At 36.4% G+C, this 10,239-nt stretch overlaps 1 pseudogene; it reads right to left on the bottom strand.

Annotated features, from left to right (window-relative positions):
* Nucleotides 1–307: 307 nt before the first annotated feature.
* LOC106988325 (40S ribosomal protein S6-like) lies at nucleotides 308–1,062 on the bottom strand (annotated as a pseudogene).
* Nucleotides 1,063–10,239: the final 9,177 nt, after the last annotated feature.

Raw genomic sequence — 10,239 nt, 5'->3', positions numbered from 1 at the left:
TTGCTCTATTCAGGCAGTCTTGTTCATGTACAGTTTCTTTTATCTAGTAGTTTATAATGAAACCAAATTTGTGTTTCCCTCAACCACTTTTTCATGTGCTCTAGAGTCAATATAAAAATAGCTTTCAGACATTCTATTCCTCAGAGTCAACATTTCTAAAACGAAACTACTGACTCCTATGTCTCCGCTGAGTGCTTCTCTTTCTGTGTTTCTGCTCTCATTTTATGGCACACACACTGATACAATGGGCCCAACATTCATTCATTCATTCATTCTTTCTTTCATTTATTATTTATTGAGTCTGATCTTATTTATTTGTGACTCCTAGAAAATCTCCTTTTTGATAGGACTCCTACATAGAGGTAGAAGCTCTTAGGACAGCCTCTATCTCTTGGCCATCTGTTCTTGGAGTTTTTCTTTTGGCTCCTTCATTCTCGCGGCCAAAAGCTTAGCATATTCTGCAGCCTTTTCCTTATTTTTCTTAGTACGTTGCTTCTTCAAAGCAATATGCTGACATTTGTGTTGGAGGACAGGCAAAGTAACAAGATGCCGAAGATGCTTTGGTTCTAGGTTTCTTACCTTCTTTGTTTAGGGGCTTTCTCATAACATACTGGTAGAAATCATCTTCACAGATATTAAAAGTTTGTCATTCTGCCAGCTCTTTTGGGCCCCAGGCAATGAGGCACAGTAGTATCAGTGAGTCCAGGAATGTCCTCCGCTTTTATTACAATGATCACATTGAGCACATTGTTAGCATCCACAGTGCAACCACAAATGGATTTGCACTTTCTTTCTCCAGTCCTCCTTGACTGGGAGCGGGAAGGCCCCTTACTCAGTAGCAGGTAGACATGTCCATAGGTCAAGACACCCTACTTTGTGGGGAAGCTTGGTTTGTCATCGCCACCACTGATTCAGACCACATAACCCTTCCATTGTTCACCCAGAGCAACAGCAACAATCTCGTTGGCCGCACACTTCTCATAAAAGGTATGAAGTTTGCACTCTTCGTCCATCAGTGACTTTCTGACAGTCAGTAGCTGGGAAAGAGACATCCAGCTTCATCCTGAAGCAGCCTGCCGCCTCTGAGGCCCCACAAAAAAGAACAATATTAATGCCTTTTAACGAAATACTGTATTTTAGTCCCATTTTCACTCTCTCTATTCCCATTGTCACTGGCTTACTTCAGATCTTCTTCATTACTCATTTGACCATTACCAATTCTGATTATCTCACTCCATCCTGCCCTCCCCAGTCCATCTTGCATAAGGCAGTAAGAGTGATCTTTCTAAAATGGTAAGTTGAAATCATTCCCTATGCTTCCTATCTCACTGGTTGCCACAGTCTATAAAATGTGATTCAAATTTTTCCCCATGGCACACATACATAGTAACAACCAGTACAAAAATAGTCATAAAATGTTCTTGTAAAATCAGATTTTGTTCTCTCACACTTCTCCACCTTTTCCTTTTCAAAATAAAACAGTTTTTATTTATCTTCAATCTCACCTCAAGCAGTATTTTTGGGGAAGAACCTTCAAGATTCTCCCAAGCTGACTTAGAAGGTGCTTCCCTTAGGCTCTATTAGCAGCAAATTTGTCATAAATTTCTCCACTAGACCACTCATCACGTTGTTTTTCTCTGGGTTGCTTGCTGGTGAGCTACCTGAGTTCACGGACGAAATATATCATTTGGTCCATTATTTAAAATATAGTCTATAATCAATAAATATACAGGAAATAAAGGATAATAAAATTGGTTATTAAAATTCTAGTGAGTTAATAACTCTATAGTTTGTATAGATATGTAAATTATATATACACACATATATGTATATGTACATATACATATGTATATATATAATACTTATCTAATATACACTAAAACCTTGGATTGTGACTAAAGGGTTCCGCAAGATGAGCAAACACTTATAATAAATTTTAAATTGATAAATGCGATGTCTTGCAATTGAGTAGTATGTGACAGGGAATGTCACATGATCAAAACTGAGCCAATGGTTCTTCTCTCTCTCACTGTGAGATTGTGGGTGATCGTCTCCCATGTTCGGATGCTTGGTTTCAGGCTGCAGTGTTTGGGAGAAATCAGTGATTTTTCAGAACTTTGGCAGGTGCTCACAGCTGGCACTAGTGTATTTTTTGCTGCTTCAAAGCACCTATGGACAGTCCTTTGCTTTTCCATACAAGAGGAAGCTTAGGAATGCTTTGCTTCCTTCTAGGTCAGGCTGCCTGCAGATATGGACCCTTTCCTCTGCTGCCTTATTGCCAGTTACATTAAATACAGTATATGACAAGAGTTTCTTAATATTGTACTGTAGTCAACATCCGTGTGAGTGTATACAATGGCCCCCATGCAGGAAAAGATTGAAAAGAATGGTAGTAGGAGCAAGGAGATGATTATGGTGGAAGTTAAGAAGTAAATCATTGAGAAGTACAAACAAGGTATGCAAATAGGCCAAAACTCCAAGATTTTATAAGAAGTCTATGTCTGCATCTCGTCTGCACAAGTGGAGAAAAAGGCAGAGAAATCCCTCACTTCAAATGAGATAAGGGAGATGTGTAAAATGTGGGAAACAGTGCAAAATTTTGTAGAAAACACCACCTGAATAAGGCTGTAGCAGTGCAAGTGATGAATCTGTTTAATGACAATGCAATGTCACATTTCTGTGAAATCCTCCAAAGGTGGCAAAAACAAGTGTCATTGGATAGGTTTCTTGTTAAAGTTGCATGAATAGAAAAAGATTCCATTGAGCCTATTGATAGCAGTGATTCCATTAGTGATAATCAAAGCCTTTACACAATAACCCTCCTCTCTCTTGTCTCCCTCACACCAGCCATGAGGTTTTCAAAGGAACTGCAGGTTAATTTGTTTATTTTTCTTTATATTTTGTATTTTATTTATTTATTATTTTATATTATATTACAGTATTGTAATAATTTTTATATGAATACTTTTGGGTTGTGGAATGAGTCATCTGAGTTTCCATTATTTCTTATGGGGGAATTTGCTTTGATATACAAGTACTTTGAGTTACAAGCATGTTTCCAGAATGAATTATGCTCACAAACCAAGGTTTTACTGTATGTATGTATGTATGTGTGTGTGTGTATACACACATATATATGTGTATATATATGTGTATATATTTGTATATTGAACTATGTAGAAGTATGTTTATAAATGTTATGAAGCAAATAATAAAGGCAGTAAGAATTTGTTTTAAAAATGAGTTTTTAAGGATGGATTACATATTTGGAATAGAAACAGGGAGAGATAAACTTTTCCAGATAGAAAAAGTAGTGCAGACAGTGGCACAGAATATGTTCAAGTCTAGTGTGTTATTTGATGGGCACATGTAAGGAAAATTTTAGAGAAGATTGTAAAGAGAACCATATCACAGAGAGCCTTGAATATGTCATATTTTTCTGCGATTTAAAAAAAAACCACTTTAGCACACTGTTATAGAATGTTTATTTTTTTAATTTTTTAAATTTTGAGAAAGAGAGAGAGGGACAGAGCATGAGTGGGGAAGAGGCAGAGAGGGAGACACAGAATCTGAACTCGTGCACTCTGAGATCATGACCTGAGCCAAAGTTGGATGCTTAAGGGACTGAGCCATCCGGGCACCCCTAGAATGTTTTCAGAAGGGTATTAATTTTAATCTACCCCTAGAGGCATTAGGTAGTATTTTAAATATCCCCAAAAAGATAGTAATCGCAGTCCAGGGTGGTTATCTGGCTTTTAAAAGACTGTAATGGGTACTTCAAAGGGAACTGTTGCAGGTAGTTCCATTACCTGTTATCTTTAATCAGTGCCACTCACTTTTTTAAGTAGCATAAGGAAGGCTAGAAATATATTTTCATTGCTGAAATATATCTCATTAGAGATGCATGGATGGGCTTGGTAACTTACCAAGTACCTCCACACTTGCACAGATAAGGCATGAGAATTTAGAGACCTTAGTAGCTCACAGTCCTTTGAACACATTCCTGTCTTAGGTTTTCATTTTCCCTATTTTGCCCCTGGATTCCAGTAACAAAGATGGCCTAATTCTGTCCTGGAATATGTTCCATTTGCCTCTAGTGAATCTCATATGCAAGGTCATAGTTGAAGAACCAAAAGGGAAGAAAAAGACCTGAGATATTATTGGTCTAATAAAAAAAGATGACATGATATTGTGTGTGGCAGGTAGCTGGTATGTGTGTGCGAATCAGGGATAGAATCAACTCTAGAGATTTGATTTCATTCCATCTGGTTGTGCTGATGGGGGGGGGGGCGTGGGGGTGGGCAAGGAACCAGTAGGTCTCAACTACATCTATCTGTTAGAGACTGATTACCTGCCTCCCACCAAAATTAATAAATGTGAAAAGCCAAAGTGGTTTAGGTCAGCCCAGAACACAAGTTAAGGATTTTGTATTTAATTTGTTAGAAAAAGGGAAATCACTGAAGTGTTTGAACTGCCCAATTACCTTGTTGGTTAGTATGTGATGCTTTTGAATCAAGAAAAAGGATTGATCTCTGTTAGGAAATTAAGTTCAACCCTTGCTAAACTTAGTGAACTTTTCTGTATATAGATGTAAATCTGTACTCTATAAATTGGTGTTGATGGCTTATTCCAAATCCATAGCTACTTCTAGTACAACGACTACTTCTAATAATTAGCTCATTAATAAGTCTCAGAACTGGTATCTTTCCTGGTACCACTGAGTCTTTGCAACTTTGATGCGTTTGTCACTCCCTCATGCACACCACGCACCTAATTGGTGAATAATGTTTTTTGTTTGTTTGTGTTTGGGGTTTAACATTTAGGTTTTTTTAAAGCCTTATTCTTCAAATTGTTATGATAACCAAAAATTGTGTTTGTTTCCATATTGTCCCTGATTGATCTCTGTATTTATTATTGCTGTCTTTGCTTGCTGTGGTTTACTTAATTAAGGAAGGAGGGTATTAGATACATCAAACTTGGTAGTTCTTTTCTCAAATCTTAGGAGGCATTGACAAGAGCTCTAGTCCACAAGAGGTTTTGCAGTAGTTCCCTGAGACCAATCCTCACTTTCTGTTACCTTGCTATAAAAGAACACGAGGGGTGCACCTGGGTGGCTCACTTGGTTCAGCATCTGACTTTAGTTCAGGTCATGATCTCTTGGTCCGTGGGTTCAAGCTCTGTGTCGGGCTCTTTGCTAACTGCCCAGAGCATGGAGCCTGCTTCAGATTCTGTGTCTCCCTCTCTCTCTGCCCCTCCCCTGCTCATGCTCTCTCTCTCAAAAATAAATAAATACTTAAAAAATTTAAAAAAAAGAGCAGAAGGATTAGGCAGCGAATTAATTAAAAACAATGGTGCATGTGAATAGCTCTTCCAACTGTCTTTCATTTCATGTTTTGGTAAGTGTGATCAATGCCAAATTTCTCTATTGTGGAGTAATGAACACACAAGCATAGATATACATTACAAAATGATAAAAATCCAATTAAAGTTAAAACACAAACTTACTTTGTGTCAAAGCTATCACAAAATTTAAAATTTGTTTTACTACTTTCTATTGAGCTCGAGATGCAGGAGGCATGGTTATACCTTTAATAACGCCAGGCTATATATTTATCTTAAATGTATCAGCCTGTTTGGGAGAAAAAGTATCTGCAAAAGATGTTAATTTTCCAGTCTCTGACAAGCTGTCTACCAAATGGCTTTCCTGTGACAATAAATAGGTTTTACTTGACATGTTTATTTACATACTATTTAATACACCTTGTGTTGAAAGGAGACAAATAATGACTTGAATCACTTCCAGATTACTTTGCTCTATGCAGATAAGAAGATAAATTCAAGACCTCTAATACATAATGGCACTAATCTTTCACTAGTGGATAAAAAGCAAAAAATCTCCATGCCTTACCTTCCTTTTGTTGTTCATTTAAGGGGGATACTGATCTTGTTTCCTCTTTTCAAAGGGAATAGAGTAACTTCTTTTGGATAGAGAACACAAAACATGATAATGTTCTGCAATTGATGGCACAGTAACTTTTTCCCTTTTACCCATTTGCAAAGAATAAATTTTTGAGAATGTGATTTTGGAAGATATTTTTTTCTATTTTTCATATCTCGCTATATCTTATTTTGGAAGAGTAATTCTAGGTTTTTGATCTTTTAGAATTCATCCCTCTTCTATGGTTAAAGATCAGCATCAGTATCTTAAAATGTACTAATTGCACATAATTACTAATTGTTTTATATTTTTCTTAAAAGTCTTCTTAAATATATGAGTTGCTTTCGTACTTCAAAGCAAAATAATCTGAATAGATAATTAAATTTAACAGATGTGAAACTCCTTCAAGGTAAATTTTAGATTCTTAAAAAGTTTTGGGGTGCCTGGGTGGCTCAGTTGGTTAAGCTTCTGACTTTGGCTCAGGTCATGATCTCACAGTTCGTGGATTAGAGCCCCACGTTGGGCTCTGTGCTGATAGGTCAGAGCCTGGAACCTGCTTCGGATTCTGTGTCTCCCTCTCTCTCTGCCCTTCCTCAGCTCGTGCTCTGTCTCCCTCGAAAATAAATAAACATTTAAAACAAAAAAACAACTTTTGTTTGGCACCAGTGCAGGATTGGCTGAAATATATCTCTAATAGGAAGAGAATAATACTTCAGTGGTATTTTTTGTAAATGACCAATATTAAATTTCATAGAGCTAATTTAATAAAGAAAGGCAGTTCTAGACTACTACTGCTAGAAAAATGTGGAGGGTCAGCAGTGTAAACACTGCCCAAAGCAACCCTTATCGATCACCTTGCTCTCATTATAGTTAGACTTTGAATATGAGGTGAAAGTTTAAACAGGTGACCCAGTTTGTTTAGTGACCAGTAAGGTCAATATGGGTAATAAGACACCAGTACTAATCAATAAAACGTCTTTTTGTAAACAAATTCATTACTACGTTATGACTTTTATAACCCTTGAGATACTTTTATAACCCTTGACATATGAATGCTCATAGAGAGATAAATTGTAAAGTTAAAGAAAGAGAAAAAGAGAAAAGGCGGAATCAGCCGCCTTTGGTTGGAGGACTTTTGGTTTTACTGAGGTATCGCCATTCTACTTGTGTTGGAAAACTTGGTATGAATATTTATAAGGCAGCATATATTTCTCAGGCCGTACCTACCAGTTGTTTCCTTCACATCATACCTGAGAGATTTCTCTGAAATCTTTTTCAGTTCAAATCACCAGAGTGGGACCATCTTAACCAATATGTCAGGTCAATGTAGACAAATCACATCATTACCTTGTGACTGTTCATGTTAGCGCATGAATATTAATTCGGTGCATTTTTTTCCACTGAAAAATTGGGCAACCTGTAAAGAGTTTAAAATAAGCACTTAGAGAACCTTTCTTGAAATCAAAATTAACTCAAGAAAGTATATCATTAGTATTCTGAAAAACAATATGAATTTATTGGAAGAGTTTCAACTATAATTTTAGTCTCAGTTCACATTAATGGAAAATAAAATTCATAGACAACCAGGCAGAATGCAAGTGATATACATTTGAATCCAAAAACTAAGGTTCATTTTCAGTTGGTGGCCTCATTTGAACTCCGCAATTTTCTCTTGCCACTTAATGGCTGTACTGAATCCTGGCAGCTGCCTTGTATCACAGTTGTGAGCTGTCAAGGTAAGTAAAAGTAGGTAAGAAACTTGATAACTTTGGTCAATTACAGGAACAGTTCTCTAACTGTAATTACGTAGTGAGCGGAGAGTTCACAGCATTAATTCAAAAGGTCCAATCTAGATTATCAGAGGCTCTCAGTCCTATGGGGGAATTCTTATGTTACTCAGTAGGCTTCGGAGCTCATATGTATCCAATACGACAATGCTTTCATTTTGAATTTTTCATAGTGCATCTCCGTTTAGGCTGACAAACACACACAAAAGATCCATCTTTACAGTAATCAAAGTAATCATGCCTGGCCTTTTCTGCTTTGCGGTGCCATAGATTAGCATTTTGCTATGTACTTTGCTGACAAGTGCAGATATTAAACTGTGAAAATTAAAACCGCGTGGTAGACCCAGAAGAAAGTCAGAAAAGGCTTCAAATGACATTGTCTGGTATGTGCAACACCGAATGCAAAATGCCTTAGAAGGAGTCTAAACATGGAATGAGCACGTACAATATTGACATTTGCCTATATGGGAAAATCTTTTGTTTCTGTCCTAACCTAATAGTAGGGCAGATTTTTTTGTTTTTCAAATCCATCATTGTATTTAAGGTGTACATTTAAAACATACCTACTTCCATAAATCTCTTGTAACACATAATTATATGTATATTTTAAGCCTTTACTGATACTTTGTGTTAGTAATCAACTACAAGGTTTTAGCTGATCAGCCAGAAGTTACTTGGCAGCTTTTTAGGGGCATTTGAAATTCGTTAGGCTTTCAGTTTTGCCAGCCTTTAGTAACATTGGACTGCCATTTGCAAATTAATTCCATCCACATGCATTCTACTCCTTCTGTACAACAACATCAACATCCTACTCGAGTTATTTCTTTCTTTATTTTACAGGAAAATTTTCTCATTATGTTTTAGACTGTTGCTTCAAATCATTTAATAGAAAATAAGAAAGCATTTATAGAAATAATAGAGCCACATGGGCTTTTAGTATTTTAAGATTGCCTGTTACTGGGGCACCTGGGTGGCTCCGTCAGTTAAGCATCCAACTCTTGGCTTTAGCTAAGGTCATGATCTCATGGTTCATGAGTTCAAGTCTCGCGTCAGGCTCTGTGCTGGCATCACAGAACCTGCTTGAGATTCTCTCTCTCTCCCTCTGCCTCTCCCTTGCTCTTTCTCTCTCTCTCACACAATAAATTAATAAACTTTACAAAATTTTTAAAAATATTGCCTATTGCTTTCTGTTATGGCTCATATGAAATTGTGGTAGCAGGTACAGCATAAAGGTAGATTAATTTTATTTAGTGGGGTATTTTTTTAGTAAGTATTATTTAACATTTTTTTTCATTTTACATTTGTATTCAAAGAGTAGTTATAAGTAATAAAAATGATTTTTTAATGTTATGTGAAAATTGCAGGTAATCTTTTTAGTTTTGTAGAACATAAAAATTATAGGATGTTATACGCCAAATTAAGTGTTATGACATTTCATGGTATGAGACTTCTAAATAAGAATTTACATGGCAATACCAATCATCCATTTAGAATACATTAAGTGCTCACATATTTCAATTAAAGAATGAGGGACTTCTCTATTATTTATATTTAAGAATTAGAGAAACTGATACAGTCTTTTTCTTAAATTTTAAAATTATCTCAGTTTTTTACACCACGTATGGTGTAAGCCAGGGATTAGAACTTTTAGATTTTATCTCCATTTCTATTGGAATCAATCTGTGTCATCCTCATTGCTTCCTCTGATTTTGACGGGGGGACTTTAAGGATGTCTCAGGAACACAGTTCCTCACTTAAGACATGCTCTTGGACTATTTGCTCTTTTGCTATTCTAACTCAGACTTTCTGTTGGGATGTTTGATGGAAAATCCGTAGACCAGTAAGGAGTCATAAAGGAACTTAGCTGCCACATTGCCCCAAACATCATTTCCATCAACTCACAAAGGCTAAAGGAAGACCGATGAGGCCCAATCAACGTGAATCACGTGGGAAAATGAGTCTCAAAATCATGCTTTCCCTGACTTTGAGAATTTTGGTGAAAAAGCTCTATTTCACTTAAAGCTGTTGAATCTGAAACAAAAATAACAACAATTTCATTACAATGGTGCACTCATGAAGTAGATTTCAGAGAGTTAATGCAGTAATGAGTAGAAAAGAAATATGGAACTAGAGAGTATAATACCAAGAGAAATAAGTCAGTCAAATACAAGTACCATGTAGTTTCACTCGTATGTGGAATTTAGGAAACAAAACAAATGAGCAAAGGGAAAAGAAGGGGGAGCAAACCAAGAAACCCTTTCTCTTAATTACAGAGAACAAACTGAGGGTTGTCTGAGGGGAGGTGAGGAGGGAGATAGGTTAAATAGGTGATGGGGATTAAGGAGTGAACCTGTTGTGATGAGCACTTGGCATTGTATGGAAGTGTTGAATCACTTTATTTACACCTGAAACTAATACTACCATGTATGTTAACTGAGATTTAAATAAAGTTTTTAAAAAAAGATTTGTTTTTTTTTTTAAAGGAAAGATATATGGATGAGTAGAACAAACCCA

Source organism: Acinonyx jubatus, chromosome B1 (assembly GCF_027475565.1).
Source record: "Acinonyx jubatus isolate Ajub_Pintada_27869175 chromosome B1, VMU_Ajub_asm_v1.0, whole genome shotgun sequence".
NCBI lineage: Eukaryota > Metazoa > Chordata > Mammalia > Carnivora > Felidae > Acinonyx > Acinonyx jubatus.
Note: the sequence above shows the minus strand (reverse complement) of the source record. Positions and strands in the feature narration are given on the sequence as shown.